General features: G+C 36.6%; 1 protein-coding gene and 1 long non-coding RNA gene across 15 annotated transcripts in view; one reads left to right on the forward strand and one right to left on the reverse strand.

The window, feature by feature from the left end:
- Positions 1 to 17,198, reverse strand: part of LOC107316667 (uncharacterized) — a 365,025-nt gene that overhangs the window by 175,488 nt on the left and 172,339 nt on the right. The window lies entirely within an intron of this gene.
- LOC146760104 (uncharacterized) overlaps positions 1 to 17,198 on the forward strand; it is a 63,856-nt gene that overhangs the window by 33,167 nt on the left and 13,491 nt on the right. The window lies entirely within an intron of this gene.

A 17,198-nucleotide genomic window follows, 5' to 3' on the forward strand; every position in this document is an offset into this window, starting at 1 on the left:
TTTTTCCCTTTGCAAAAAGTGCAAAAACATTATTTCTGATTTTGTAGAGTGCTGCTTGAAAACTATATTGGGTTTGCATTATTTCTGTCCTCTAATATCTGAAAAAAAACCAACTATGTATGTAATTTTAATGTCCTTTGCCTCTTTCCAGCTAAGTCTAGATTTCCTAATTCTTTACTTTCTGATGCACGTTTCATTCAAGAAACCTCACACTGTTCAATAGCAAAAAAGATACTTAAAAGAAAAAGATGTGCCATGAGAACCTGGACTCTCACCATGACTGCCCTCCAGATGTGGGTATCCAGGGCAGAGACCTCTTGCTCAGGGTATACACATGTGCAGCACCATTGCTTCACGTTTAGTAACCCCCGGTCAGTCCTCCCTAGATGCCATTCTGACCTCATCTCACTGCAAGTTTGTTCTTATTAGGGGCCTGATCCATCAAAGCACTTAAGCACATGGTTGTAGGTTGTAAACCCACCAGGACTTTTTATAACCCTGTAAAGTATGTAGAGTGTGTACCTACGGCACTATAAAAGATAGGTTTAAGTGATGCCTGCGATAAGAGCTAGCCTTTTCTTTTCAGCAGTTACCCTCTGTAACACAGTTCCTGCAGATTTTCAGCATATATTTCAAACTAGGCTGGTTTTGACAAATCGACTGTTTATTTTTAGGTGTTTTGTTTTGTTGTTTTTTGTCTTTTGCACCTGTCTAGAAGAGCATCTATACCTAATAAATTTTCAAGATATTCTTCCTTATCTGCATTCCTCAAAAAAACCATTTAGATTCTGTTGGACACTCTGAAGGAATACTTAATAGTTAAAATTTTTCAATTCAGCTTCTTAAAAAATTAAAGCAAATAAGAAAACAGAACCATCGTAGTCCCTGCAGATACCACAACGAGTACATCCCAGGGATTGTTCTGAGAGCAGAATTTCACCCAGTGCAGAATTTTTATTTCTGTAAGCACTGAAAATAAAAAGTAATTAAACCTCTGCATATTCCTTGTGTACTATAAATACATTAATAAAATAGGCAAAGAAAACCAACTCCTAAATTATTAGCAGTAGTAAAATGCTGAATATTGAAATAGTTTAATTTATTCATTTATAATTTTTATCAGGCTTAAATAGGCCTCTAGGAGCAATTTAACTATTACAATAACACAACTGTTCAGTACACTCAGCAGTTAGATACAAAGATATCTTTGCACAAAACCAAACAGCAAACTACTGGCAAAATCCCACGTTCCAATGTAAAGAGATGATGAATTTACACAAAGGCAGCAGACTGTTCTCTCTTGCCTCCTTTATGAATGAGTAACTTCTGTATTTCAGTGTAAAAATTACTGGGCAGTGAATCAGTGCCTCAGTTTCAGCTGGGATGGAGTTATTTTCGTTAGAGTGTTTAATATGATGCTGTGTTTTAGTTCTAGGAGAAAAACAATGCTGATAACACACCAATGTTTATAGCTGCTGCTAAGCGGTGTTGTACAGAAAGCCAAGAGCATTCTCAGCGAAGGGCCCAAGGATTAGGAACAGAACAGAATTAGGACAGCTGACAAAGGGATATTTCAAACTATATGACATCAAGCAGAAGAAGCTTTGAAGGGAGTGTGTATTCATCTCTCTTTCTTACACTGCTTGGAGGGCTAGCTGGGAATTCATCAAGGGGTGGTGAGCAACTGCTTGTGCATCACTTGTCATTTACATTCACACACATATACAGAGTCATAACTATTTTCCTTTTCTCTATCTTAGTAAACAGTTTGATCTTAACCCATGAGTCCTATTTTTGTTTGTTTGTTTGTTTGTTTGTTTTCCTGATTTTTCCCCCCATCACACAGGGAAGAAGGGCAGTGACTGAACCACTGTGTGGTGCTCAGCCACCTGTCAGGTAAAACCACAACAATCAGTGCAATAGGTCTGGTCGAATGCCCACAGGAAGAGATAAGCTCTAATCGTAAAAATTCTGGGTAACCAGGGTTTCTGAAAATTAGCATATACGAAGTGGAAACCTAAGCTCAAAATGAACTTAGATCTGTTTTGGATATATTTAGAGAAAATTGGTTATGTCCAAAGCAAAATATAAAGAACAGATATTACATATTAGTAGCAGAGACAAGTGTACATCCTTTAGTCTTGGTATTAAATAATACATCTTCAGAAAAAAGGGTACTCGTGTCTAAGGAAAAACCTAGAACACTGTGTATCTTATCCAACATAACATCTCCAAGAATTTCAAGTGGTAATTATTCTTCCAGATAAGTATTGGAAAGCATTGAAATGAATGAATACCTGCTGTTACACTCAGAATTCTACCAGTAAAAGACATCTAGTATCAAAGTAGGGAAAAAGGGAATGGATAAGAGATCTGAATAGTCTTTGTAAAGCTGTACCTTAATATACTGCTTATATCCAATTTGGGAAGGTTTCCTCCAGAAATATAGTATCATATTTAAAGGTTGAAAGGGATCTCTGGAGGTCTGTAGTCCAAACCTCTCTTCAAAACAGGATCAATTCCGATGTCAGACCATGTTACATTAGGTCTCCATCTGGACTGATCTTGAAACCTCCGTGGCTGGACACTGCACAGACTTTGGCCATCTCACAGAATCACAGAATTATCAAGGTTGGAAAAGACCTACAAGATCATCTAGTCCAACCATTACCAATACTTCTCAGCTAAATCATATTCCTCAACACAACATCCAAACGTTTCTTGAACACTCCCATGGTCGGTGACTCCATCACCTCCCTGGGCAGTGCATTCCACTGCTTGATTGTCCTGATGCCATGAGTCCAGAACCACTGCAGGAGTACCAATGAAAAAATCTGATTTCATAAACTGCCTCCAAATCACCATGAGGAAAGGCCATTTATGCATGCCCTGCAGCTTGCATTTTATTTACTTCTTTAAAGAGAGGTAAAATCTGCTCACTCTGTGAATACAGTTGCTATTACTTTTGGTAGAGGCTCCCTCAACAACCAAGCAAACAATATACTTTGTCATATTTTGAACATTTCTTAACTAAGATAGCTTGAAAGAGTTTTCTAATTTATGTAAATTCTAAGGTCACCACCTGAGGGTGAAAGCACAGAGTTACTGACTTAGGCCTTCATCTGATCTAACCTTAGATGCATCTGTCCCCACTGAAAAGCATAACAGTGCCTGGACATCAGATGGCTGCTGCAGAATCTACTGCTATGTTCACCCCATTCCATGGATGAAATACGTCCCCTGGACACACCTCCAGTGCCATCTCCTCAGGGAGATGTTTAGAATATTCATTATATGAATATGATGATGATTCACATTCTTTTTTTTTTTTTTTTTTTCCTTCTCCTTTTTTTTCTAAACAGTTTTTAGAATATTTTAGTATTCTTTTTAAAAACATGTCTTTAATTTAAATTTTAAGATACCTTCTGTCTCATACAGTTTATCAATCAGGTGTCTCTCTACCACACGTTTCTGACTGAGGATGTCTGAATGCTTGGAATTTTCTGTCAGTGAAGGAGGTCTAAAATTTGCTTTGAGATCCCTCTCAGAATTTCATAAAATATTCTGCATCCTTGTAGAGCATAAACCATTAAGTAGACTTCTAATATTTTGTAAGATGCCAAGAAATCATTTACCATCAAGAGAAACTTGCTTATGTATAGGAATTGCGTACTTTATTTTGTAAAAAGGAATATAATAAAATCTAACAGGGAAGGGAAATCGAGATATCTGTGGAAGACTTTTTCACTGTTGCCATAGTAACCTCCTTAATAAGCTGGTAACCTTGGTTAGGGACAACCCCATAGGCAAATGTGAAAATTTCTGTCAAAATGAATACACTCTCAGCGTTTGGCTTTTTACATTGTTTTTGCAAATATCCCATTATTCTTTTCTTTGTTGTCTTTAAGAAGCAAAGAATCTGTTCCAGCCATTGCTCCAACTGTTTAGAAAGTATGTTTCAGGTACAGCATGTTTAATTAGGACTTAACAAGGTTGGTAGAAAAAAAAAAGGTAACCAATTTGGCTTGAATGTTCATCCAAAAAATGTCAAAAGCATTTTCAAGAATATTAAAACTGCAAATTTAGAAATGATTGCAGAATCACTTGACTACTGCCTGCTCCTAGCAGACCCAGCTTTCAGTTTGTGCAAAGGCTGCAACTGGGAGAGAGCTAAGAAGAGAGAGAAAGATTCTGAATTTACATAATCAGAATGAGGGCCAACTCAATCCAAGTTCAAGTAGTAAATGCCAAAGTTTGGGTTCAAACTACGTGTGCTAGTTTTTTGTACTTAGGGGAGAAAGAGGAGACCAGCCCTTGCACCAGGGGCTGGTGTGGGGTCGTGGGCCCTGAGTAAGTAGGAAAATGAATGGAGACCAGGCAGGCTGTGGGTCTCAGGTAAAAAGTTTGGAACCATTAACCTAAAGAGAAAAGCACCCTATTTCTACAGTATTTGAACACTAGAACAAAGCAGCGTCAAAAAAATAAGGGTTTGCAGTAGGTGATGAGCAAACATAGGATGACATAATGTCCTGGCTGGACCTAAAGCTCCAGTTCTGCACAAAATGCACCTACTCAACTTCAGCATCTCAAAGCTGTGACTAAATGCCATAAACTATATAATTTTCCTTATTTTTTTATTTTTAACCTTTTTCTCTTGTGAGGAATACGTGAATGGATAATGTGCAAATGTCACTCATCTGGAGATGAGATAGCTACCAACTATTAAACCAGTTGCAATACTCTCAAAGTTAATAATAACTATTTTTTTCATGCCTTATTGACTTCTAATAATCTCTGAGGTGATTAATGCGTAAGAAAGTATGTATGTGTTGATGACAGAAAACAGAATGAAGTGTACTGATTTATGGCAACTCTTCATTAAGTTTAAAAGCATTCCACTGTGATGAAGACATCAACCATAGGCTGTGGTATTTTCACACTGCAAAGGAATAGTTAAGGGCAGGAAGACAAAAAAAGAAAGCAAAACAATGTTTTAACTTGAATTCAAGCCAGATTTCACAAAAACAAGACCCTATTCAAATCCAACGAAGTAAAACGTGAAAAGTATCTGCCACTTTTCCCTGTTAAAGGCACGGGTGAAATGTATCTACTTATGCATGTGCTAAAAATGTTGCTACATAAGTTTTACTATATTGAATAAATATAGTTAACTGTAAATTTTTAAATCTTGATTCTTACTCTTTATTATCTACAATTAAATCACCAATTTAAGTTATAGAAGGATATTTTCATATCTTTCACATTGTGAAGTTCTGATTTGTATTTTTTAGTTACAAAGAACAGTCCAAGCCCCCAAAATTAGACTAAGTATCAAGGTGACACTTAAGGCTATATAACAGCTTTGACAAAGATACTTCTGGAACATATTTTAAGGAGCTGGTAGAAAGGAGTTATGTAATGCAGCTATAGGTTTTGGATATAGGGAGCACAAAAGAAGCAAAATGGAAGTACTGCAAACTTTTAATTCAAAAGGAAAATTCCTTTTAACTCCAATGGGATCAAGATTCTGTCTTGTGTTCTTAATTATTTCCTGGTGAGTTTTACACAAGTGAATATTACCAGCAAAATTCAGGTCATTAACACAACTGCCTCAACACTGAAAAAGACTGAATGCATGCTTGTTTCCCAAATGACATGTGGCCCTGCAGTCTGTGCACATATGCATCCCCATGTAATAGAGCTGAAATTCTTCATAAGCATTATCATCAGTCATTTTTCTCAGAGGAAAACGAGCACAGTATGTCATTACGCTTTAGGATTGTATCACAGTTTGGCTACTAACAGGCATTGGGCCAAACTCCAGAAAAAATCAGAATATATTTATTTTGGAAGCTTCTTAAAACAGGAACTCTCTCTTTTGTGGTACTTAGCACACTGTCAGCACTTACAAATACAAACAAATAATTAAAAATCTGATATTCAGTTTTGGCAAAATGTTCTGAATATCTGTCTGAAGAGGATTAATTAGGCAGCTGCATCTCTCTGGACTTCAAGCCTGGATGGCTCCTGCCCCCAGCATTTGACAGCAGTACATCTGGGGCTCCTCACACCAGAACCCCCCTCTACAAAGTGTAAAGTATCCTCTGAGCAGTGAGGCAGGAACACTCTGCTTTCTCACAGGTCCACACCGTCTCATAATTGCCTTAATGGTCTTCTACTTTTTACTTACAATTAAAAAGATTGAAAAGGACATTATTTCTGCCTTATCTAATGGTGTCTCTGATTCTCTCTCACATACAACAGTGTATGGTGCTTTTCCTTAAAATAAATAAATAAATAAATAAATAAATAAATAGTTTTTCTATCTTCTGAAATTTCTAAAGCATTTCTCATACCTGTAACGGACCATTTTCAGTAGTTCAGAGAAGCCCTCCTTGATTCTTCTTCAGTCTGATTAAATTGTCACAAACATTTAACTCCTATCTTAACAGCCCTTGCTGAAATGAACAACTGCTGGTATTTTCTTTAGTCTTTTGAGGTGACTCCCAGCCACCCATGGGCACTTGCAGAGCATGCATAGATGTTGTCTTTTTTTCTAGGAATTAGAGTTGGAAAAATGCTGTACATTAATTAATATCACCACTAAGTCACCATAATTCTCTGTGATGTCCAGAGAGGAAGTTTTAGATGTATTTCAGTTCTCTAGACTCGTCTGCATAGTTATGCTGCTCCCAGTCATCCCAAGAGTTTTCTCCATGTCCAGTCAGACCTCATTCACAGAGGGAGCACTGCACCTTTCCTGCAGCTGCCCACCATTAAACTTTCAGTATGTCTATGGTGCAGAGCAGAGCTTAATGTATGGATGCAGAGTGTACTATTAAAGTCATTATGTTGCTCTGTTTTTGAGGACCCTTAATAGGTTTGAGGTAATTTATGCAATGAACAGCTTTCATATTTTCTTCTCAGTTGCTTATGATACAATGTAAGCATCGCTGCCCAAATGTGCATTTTCACTTTCTTTAAGCATTTGACACAGCAAGGATTTAAAAAATATTTTTATTTCAATGTTCTGATTATTTGCTATCAGGTCTAACAACCCTTTTTAATTTTTGTACGTTACTTCAGAAGAGGGATTTTGTGGGCTCAAGTAATCCTGAGGTAAGCAATCACTAGCAGATTTACTGTGTTCTGTACACATACAGGCATATACTGAGTAAGGTTTTAAGAATCGTACGGTAGTTTTAATATAGCAGTATAATCCCAGATTTCATCTACAGACTTTGCATCAAAATAGATATGAAATTAATCCCTCTGTCTAATAAGATTTCCTTGGAAAATACTAGATCATAATAAGCATTGCCAGTAGAAAGATCTCCTGATAATTCTACTGCTGTAGATACTATCTCAGTCATTCTGATGCTTCTGCTTAATAAGGCATAAAGTCTGTCATGATAAGTGTATGCATCTTTCCTGTCAAAATCCTGAGGAATGAATCATCACAGTTCTAGACTAGACCTCTTTAACCAAGCTTACTGCCTTGGATTTGTTTTTATTCATGTTTATTTTAAGTACAATTAATAGAAACAATTTGGTTTTGGATCTTCAATACTAGGTTCCATCCCACCTTCTTTTTGGTCCATTTTCTCATAATTTTCACTGCTAGCCAGTGAGAATCCTTCTCTTCCAGCTACAGCTAACTCTGCAGTGGTCTGTCTCTAGCAGAAACAATTCAACTCTTCTTCCAAAAAACTAACATTTAAAAATTGACTGTATCTTGTTTGTTTGATATTATATCAGAGCACAAGGAGAGATTAATTAAATATTAACTACAGCTAATGATAGTAAAGAGTCTCTTACACAGATTGTGACTAAATGATTTTGCTTTAGAACAGTCACAGTATTCTAGAAGAAAAAATCTTTCGTAAGTAGAATGGCAACTATTCACTCCTTCCCTAACCTTGAAGACAGCACATTAGCTTTATATTAAGTAAATATCAGTAGTAATATTAAACAAAGTTTAACTGTTGTCAAAAACTGTCAATTATCTACTTTATGCCAATTCTTTATGAGTGCTACTCAAAATAGTGGCTACTGTTATTATTATGTCAGTCTCTCTGACTTCTAATTTTCTGTATTGGTAAGAAACTTGTAGTTTATTCTAGGATACAAGTTGTCATTCCAGAACAAGAACCCTTAGATGGTGTTGGGACTCAGTGATCTCCTAGACTTCTGGAAAAATTATTTTGTCTTCTCCTAACAGCATTTAAACAAATCCTGTCCTACCAGGCAAGGAAGAAGTGACTTCTCAAAGAATTCTCAGACACTTTACTTAGTTCTTTTTCTCCATTGCCATAAATCCTGGTGTGGAGATTATTAGTGACCTAAGACTACTTATTTTCTTTTTTCTTTTTTCTTTTTTTTTTTTTTTCTTTTTCTTTTCTTTTCTTTCCCTTACACAATGAACTGTGACCATGTTACTCACTGGAATGCTCACACATCATTCAAGTATAAATGTCCTGTTTCTGCATGGCTTATTTTCACACCATTGTTGGGTGCTAAAATACTTTTACACTATTTATAAGGCATGGGCATTGTAACTAATCTATCCAGTCTGTTACAGGTATGTCAAAGAAGAAAAATTTTCAAGTAACCATGTATTTGTGTAATGCTGTGGGTACATACATTGGAGCCAGACATGTTTGGCAGATCCTAACACATTATTTGAATGTCAGATTAGCTGGTAGCAATGTTCTATGAATTCTATGATGCATAGAGAAATTGAGACTATGCCTTAATCTGAGTCTATGAAATGATCCAAAAAAACATCTCTTAAGAGAAATTTACTTGCAGAATTTTGGGACAACAAAAGTCCATGATTTTTGTCCACACTTAGTGAAAAAATTTAGAATTCACCTCCCTATGGTCTACAAAGACCTTGCATAATGTTTGGCTCTGGACCTCACATACTTTCTTTACAAAGGAATCGCTGTCTGTTTCCTGAGTGGGAATGCTAACTTTTGCAAGCAAGCTCACAATGTGCGTGTGTGTGTGTTGCCCCACAATTTTGAGCCGTGCAGCCCAGCACTCCATGCTGTTAAATAAACACAGCATGGCTGCTGGGGCACACAGCCAAGGCTGAGGCCGGGAGGAGGGGATGAGGCTGGGAGGAAATAAGAGCAAATTCCTCTGAAATGATCTGACAGGAAATGACAGAGTGTCAGCCTTATATAACCACACTGCGAGAGAGAGAGAGAGAGAGAGAGAGAGAGGGCGGGAGAAGTTCTTCCTAAACACAGAGCAGTGCCAGATCTCAGTAGGTGAGGATGATGAAATAATAAAGCATTTCCCGTGTGTGTTTTTCATTAGGCCTGTTTTGTTTTTCTTCCAAGTGCTGTGGAAACAGAACAGAAGCCCATGTTTCAGCCAGGATTGCAATGGCCTCCTCCCATGGGAATAGCAGCTGCATAAATAGGAGGGAAGCCCTCAGTGGAATTGCTTCCAACACCTTTCTAATGGAAATAATGATTTGCAAAGTCCAGTTTATACCTTTGCCACGTAATTAGTAGCCAAGATTAAAAACATTGTTCCAACTCCCAGCATCGCTGAAATCTGGCAAAACCTTAAATATTCCACTGTGTTCCAAGCAGGTAGCCCATAAGTGATCATTGTAAAGACAGTCTTAGCCCGTTCAGTCAAGCCCTTGAATCAGTCAACACTTATTATATGGAAATTAACCAGTTTGATGTCAATTAGTGGAAATTTGTTAGCAGACATAACCTATGAGATGTTTTATTTTGAATTCCTTGGTCTCCCCACTGAAGCTCCCTAAGATGGGGCTAAGGACCCAGCCACACATTTCTGAAGGCCTAGAGTAGAATTAATTTAAAAAGTGGAATGAAGCTGTAGTCAAACACACAAAAACTACTGTCTATAAGGCACAAGAAGAACAAGGAACTGGATATCAGATCTTTCTCCTGGAAGGATTCAATTTCTAGTCACAGATTTGGGTGCATAACAGTCTGTTCTGTATGTGTCAATACTGAGAATATGGAAATAAAAAATGTGTATCCAGTGCAATGGCAATTTGTATCCTCATTTTGCACTACTTTAAAAGTCCTTTTCTGCCACATTCTTATATAGTATATTCTCATATTAAGAAAGTAATAGTTTCTAAATTAAAAAAATACCTGACTTGATCATTAATTTTCCTCCTAAAAAAAACTAAATAAAGGAAAAAAAAAAAAAAAGAAAAAAGGAAAAGTCTGGCTACTCAAGCCAGAAAGGGTGATGAAAGATTTCCTCAACTCTTAAGAACATTACCTGTCTGGCACATGAGGCGGATTTGACTTTACTGTGGATTCTAACTTTTATTTAAAATTAATAAAGTACCCTCACGTACCCTTCTACCTGCATATATTAGCATTCAGTATGACAACCTGGTGCTATACAATTCAAATTAAGTATTAGCACTGTGGGTTCAATCTCAAAGTTTTACAGCAATCCTAAAACACTCACAGCTAAGAAAGAAACACAGGATCAGAGTCTTACTATAATATGGAAAACTCCCGACAGACTTGAAGCTGGGGTTTCCACTTAGCTTATGCAAACTCCATTAACTGACCATGACATATACAGCATAGTATCTTCCTGCACAGATGAGTTTAAAAGAAATGCTAAATGTTGCCTTCTAGACAACAAGCTCACCAACTGGTTATCTACAATTACCTTCAGCCAATGTCACTGTGGTACCTAGAGTGCAAACTTATACCTAATTTGAACTATCTCTTAAAACTAAGTTATAAAAAAATTCCCAAGTATTTTAAATTGCCAGAATTATTTTCTTATGCTTGTTTAATTTATAAACTGTTATTAAATGAGCCATCAAATGTAGTGCAGTACAATACTTCCAGAAATTGACAATGTAGACACCACTGTCAAAATATAATGTCTTTGCTTTGATACTGATGGGAGTTCGGTAACCTACATGATCAATGCAATTTATCACTAGATTCAAGCAGTGACAGCACCTCAAGAACAACCTGATAAAGTTGCAATTATATCTTGACACTGTTGGCCATCCAAGCTTCTACTATTTCACTAGTAAGAACCATTCTAAGGCCAGGAACCTCTCTTGGAGGGGTCATATTTATGCGTGATCACATAGCTATGTTGTTGAAAAAAAAAGCATGCTCACATAAACTAGATTGTTTCTCCACCCTAGTTTAAAGAAATTTAAATGTTAACAACAATTACTGTTCATTTACACATTTAGTAAATTAGTCGTGTTGTTTTAAATTATGAGTGGACCTTGTTCTTCTCAAAATTAGAGACAGCAGTGCAATAAATGTTAAAGCATTAGAAGTGTACAAAGGGGCATGAATTTATTACAAGGATATCTAGAGATTGTTCATTTAGTAATGTGTCCATGTGTGGGTGTTGAAATACACATAAATGATAGTGAAGTACGTTCCATTTATGTAAAACAAATTTCACAATCAATATGTTTTGCATAAAAGTTTTCATTATATGGAAAGGTAGTATGAATCTTGCTCTGAAGTATTTTTCATCTTTATGGAGACTACAGCTAAACTCCTGTTTAGATAAAATGTCTGGATAAATTCTTGAGTGTGGAGTGGTTTATGGGAATTTTGCTATCCATGCTAATGGGTGCAAGACTTTCATTCTGGAATTTTATCTCTGGAGTTACTGAGTCTCCCTCAGTAGTCTAAGGGCATATTCCTCAATCAACACACAACTTTGACAAGAGGAAGTCTGTTATGTTTACTGGGGATCTAGCAGGATATGTCTTATAAACATATGCTGTTAGTTTCCAGAAACTGTAGACTTGGTCTTGCAGTTCTAACATTAGGACGCTGTCACAGGACTCAAGTAATATGTGCTGCTATGTCTTCTCAGTTCATGTGGTAAAATGGATGGTAAAAAAAATAAAGATTCATTTTTTAACAAAGCACATTATTTCTGCTAAACAATTACCACGATCAGGTGATTGATGTCAAAGTCTACCAGTGGATCTAGAAGTCAATTTATGCATGATCACATAGTTCACTGTAATACCACTAGGAAAAAAAAAATAAAAAAATGATGCTAACATAAAATAGACTGGTTTTCTGCCCTCCTTTGGGTGAATTTAAATCTTAGCAATAAATACTGTTTAAAAAAAAAAATTATTGGTCATTCTAGAGTAGCTTGTTTATTCCTGAGGTTATGAAAATGGCCTGCCTGTAAGCAGTGGGCCAAATTCTAGCAATATGACTATACATGCAAGATGTAAGACTGACAGATGAAACTATCACATTATCATTTTTGTTTCTGTTCCATTTTTCACATTAGCAAAGTACATTAAGTGACAAAACCTTCAAGACCAGAGTACAGAAGACAGGATCCCAGAGACATTACTAACAGTCAGCAGTGACCCTTTTCTCTCTCCTGTCATGAAATAGAGAGGCACTGCAAATAATTTTTAAAATTCATATATTGAAAGAACAGAACTTCCTGTATCCTTTACTACCTTTGCTAACTACTTCATGAAGACATGATATTAAATTTTTGAGATAATATTTTTTCTGGCACTTAAAACAAATTTCTATTTATATGAACTAAGATAACCTGATGCTGTGGAACTCAACATTTCTAATGATTTTATACTGTACAATTTGAAGGTTTCTATAACTTGCAGCTCAAATTACTGTGTAAATCCTGCACTAAAGGCCAACTAAAAAACTATTCTGCTGTTCCTTGTTTGTAGAAACTAGAGAAGTAAGAGCAAGTGTGCTACTATACCTACTTGCCACGCATTAATAAAATCTCAGCAGCAGCTAAATAACAATATGCAACACTAAAAACATGAGGTCAGATCATTTTAAAATAAGAATATCATAAGATATAGGCTATTTAACTAATGATATCTTTGGTGCTGGAAGCACACGGGACTGAGTCAGAACTTCAGAAAAAGGGGAACAGTTATTGACCCCATGTCACTCAGAGGTGAGCCAGTGAGGTATTGGCACAGGCTGCCTAGAGAAGTTGTGGATGCCCCATCCCTGGAGGCATTCAAGGCCAGATTGGATGGGGTTCTGGATGATCTGGTCAATAGCAATCCTGCCTATGGCAGAGGGGATGGAACTAAATGATCTTTAATACACCTTCCAATCCAAGCCACTCTATGACTCTAAGGCTGATTCTATGATTTAATGATTTTATCATTTGATGATTCTATGATTATAGAATTCGATGTCAATTTGCTGCAGAGCAAGATACACAGCACCTTTAAGATACCATGTGTCAGAGATAAACCCAGGAAGATTTAAAGAGAGTTTTAATTTGGTTAAATTTAATTATTTAAATCCTATTTTTCTGAACATTAATTTCAGAGATAGTTTGTTTCTGCCATTGCTCTGATCTGGAGCAGGCTCAGAAGAATGTTATCAGGTGAGATATCAGCTACTGCTCATTTGCTCCAAACATACGAGGCAACAAAGAATTGAATAGATTAAAGATCTCCTCTTCATCTGAGCTGATTGGATATGAAATAAATAAGCTCTACAGGGACATTCTCTAAGCACTAATAAGAACACATTTTGAAATCCTGTGCCTGAGGGCTGGGACACAGCTATCATCATTTTCACTCATAGCTCAAATCACTGCATTTTCATAAGGTGAGGCACTGTCTCTTGCACCGTTTCAGATTCCCAGAGCATTTGGGAGACAGTTTGTAATTCATTCAGCAAATTATTGACTAGACAGCAATCAAATGCCAGGGATCTCTCTCAGGGGTCTGGAACTCAGCTCAGTTGGCAGGAAGAAGAAGACAAGAACAGCCTTAAAAGGGTGCCCTGGTGCATGGCATCTTTGGTAATTGAATGTTCCATTAGATTAAAAGGCATTCAGGTGCCCACATCCTTAAAAGACATTACAGTAGTCAGGAATTTGTGCATTAACCTCATTAACCTGAGCACACTCTGATGCACAAAAACAGTTTTAGCTCTATGTCTCTTTAGGGTTTCTCCTACGCTCTGGGAACAGATTGCTGCCCAGGTCCTTTGGCTGTGACTCGGATCTGCCAGTCTGTGGGGAGAAGGAGGCAGAAGAAATACTGCAGCCCCTCTAGGGTGAAGTGTCACTGCAGGACAAGACATGCTGAGCTTTCTTGTGTCATAAACAAGCTGTGGGAGGATATACAAATTTTCAGTGTTGGCAGCTTTGCACTCACAGTAGAACATTATCCTTCTGTACCAAAATACAAGTGCGCATTGGCCAAACAACAAAAGATTTACTGCTTCTTCAATTTGTTTTTAAATACAGCTTGACAAATTTAATCAAAGACCACATACTAACAGAATAATTTATGGAAAAATCCTTTAAATGCCCTGGATTTATTAAGTCTACGGGTGACATAAATCAAATATGGCAAAAAAGAGGAATTGTGTTTGAGTGCAAGATATTACACCATGTTTTACCAGATAGCTAAAATGGTGGTAGCTATTGTACCATCTGATATTAATTATTATAAAGTGATTTTTAGATACACAACTCAATCTCCTGCATTTTGATTCATAGGTACCATTGTTAAATAGCTAGTATTGTTCTTACCTTCACAAAAAGCTCAAATATATAGCATGAGAATACACTAGTATAACTACCTATCACGTTGATCTACGTGTTGAGATGAAGAATCCACAAAATGCTAGTTACTGCACCTGGACATTATAAAGTACTACACTTCTTGGTTTTCTTTTTCCTGAAAACGTAGCAGAGGATTTTTGAAGTGGAAACTACGAATTCCAAGGAAACATTTAATATAAAAAGAAGAAATGATGAGCATACAGTGAAGTAGGTAAGTGATAAGAACACAATTAAAGACAACAAAAACAGGTAGAAAATGTGACAGCAAGTTGATCTTAACTTTAGTGGACTGGAGAGAAGGAAGCCATCATATGGCTCTTTGCATAGTTGGCTTTGCCCCTGAAATACAGACCAATTGCTCTCAAGCAGATACTGATAACCAAACAGATGGGCTTTTCCAGCCTTGTAAACCAAAATGCTGCATCAACTCAGAGCTCTCTCTTATTCTGTCAGTAACATGGTGAAAATATGAACAGGGCACAGAATGGCATCTATGTATGCTGCCACACCTTGTGAGTACTCCAATCCAGAGAAGCTCCCAAGTTGGCAGTTAAAAGATGTCCTCACCTATAGTACTTTTTCAGATAGCGCAATACATGCTGACTGAAAATCAGATTTTACCCCAAACACAAGTCTTCTGTCAAGTGCAGAATTTCTTTTTCCTGCATAAATTCCTCTGGAAACACAAATTCTGAAATCCTCCAAAAGCCACCCTGTGTCCCTGTAAGTTGTCCTTTGCTGCTTTCTAAATTAGGCAGCAAATACGCATTCTAATTTGCACATAAAGGATCTGTGGCAAAAATCATATTTCTTCCATGTAATTGGTTTTCTTTTAATCCTGACCTTAATGTATATCATCCTTGATGAACTGCTTCAAATAGGCTTTGAACTCAGATTTTTTTAAAACGTTAAATAATGAAAAAATGCCATCTTATTTTACTGCTTACATCAAGATTCAGAGAGATGAAGAACAGTGACAGCAGAGCTGTTCACCCATAACCCTGGGACAGCAGGTAAACTGACAGTGTGTAATTACTAAGAGGTGATATTAAGTTAAAACATATAGCTAAAGTAATGCTATTGCATATGCATCCCTTGGTTTTCAAGGCAGTGTTTAAAATAAAAAACCTTCACTGAGACAGAAAAACTGCTATAGTTATATCATAGCACACTGAGTTGCAAACCTTTTAATGAAAGACATAATTCTTCCGCTGTCTGCATCATACTATATTCTCATGCAAAACACTTTAATGCATCGTGTAAATTATCTAAGACTTTCTTAGTATGTATTACATTTCTTAATCATAGATATTGGGTGTAAAAAAAAGAGAATTATGTGACATGCTGCAAACAAATTGCTTAGTCTTAGCATATACTAGCTGGGTCTATATCTGAAAAATGCATGCATAGAAGGCTTGGAATTTTTAAAATGGGCAGTATTTGCTTCTAGGTGTATATGTTATCAACAAAGCAAGATGACTAATCTGAAATGATGGCAGTCTGATTTTCAGCCAATATCATCAGTTTAAAACCAGATCTAGATTAAGAGTTTGGGTGATGTATTTATTCTGAATTTTAGAATAAGCTCCATAGCTGGAAGAGGATGTATATAAATAAACCAAATGATTTCATCTACTTTTTCCATTTAAATACATTTAGTTTAGCAATAAAGTGGTTTTAAAAGCAAATCTCATTTTCAGCAATGAAACACTTTTGTTGCCAAGTTAGTAGACAGGTTCATGTTGTCAGATTCTCAGCAGCTGAACACTATCAGAGCTTGAAAGGTGGACAATATCAGCACCTCATCACCTGCGGGTAGTTCATTGACTTCCCTTTTGAAAAGAACATCTGATGAGACATACTATTTAATTTTCTGCCAATATTGACTGACAATATGCTTATTTATATTACCTTCATATTGAGTAACATGGAGTGCTACCCAGTGGATTAAAGTTAGCATGGTCAATATTATTTATTTCATAACATTTCATTCTAGTGGTTATGTATGGGACATCTGTTCTGAATGCAGCAGTTTATTCCTGCGAGAAGCATATGTCCAAGACTATCAAACAAAACAGAATTTGTGAAGGTTAAACTCTTGCAGCCTTTGGAAAAAATATAAATACATATTCCACTTAAGAGCACAGAAGAATAGGACCCCTCTAGACTGGCAGCATTAACATGGACCTCTGGGAATAAGACACAGATGAATACAGACACACTAGGAAAACTAGTGTCCAGCACTGAAAAATTGACTGATGGCAATCATCATAGTTAACCACTGCAGATATGCTGTCCTGTGTTTAAGCTCTTGGCTCTCTAAAGACCAACTTTCATGTTGTTTTTCTACGCATTCTTTGCAGCTAACATACAAATACCGGTGCAGATTCTGGGAGGTGATGAATACCTGAAGCTTTCAACATGTCCATAATATTATTTCAGAGGTATTCTTCAGATCTTACTGGTTTTTGAATTATGTGTATTCACAATCTGGGACATAGGCAGGGAAATGACAATGACAATTATACCAAAATATGTCCTCCATAGCTTTCCATGCCCAATTTCTTTCAGTAGACAAAACCACAATAGTATAG

Source organism: Coturnix japonica, chromosome 7 (assembly GCF_054131305.1).
Source record: "Coturnix japonica strain WE chromosome 7, WE-NBRP24, whole genome shotgun sequence".
Classification (NCBI taxonomy): domain Eukaryota; kingdom Metazoa; phylum Chordata; class Aves; order Galliformes; family Phasianidae; genus Coturnix; species Coturnix japonica.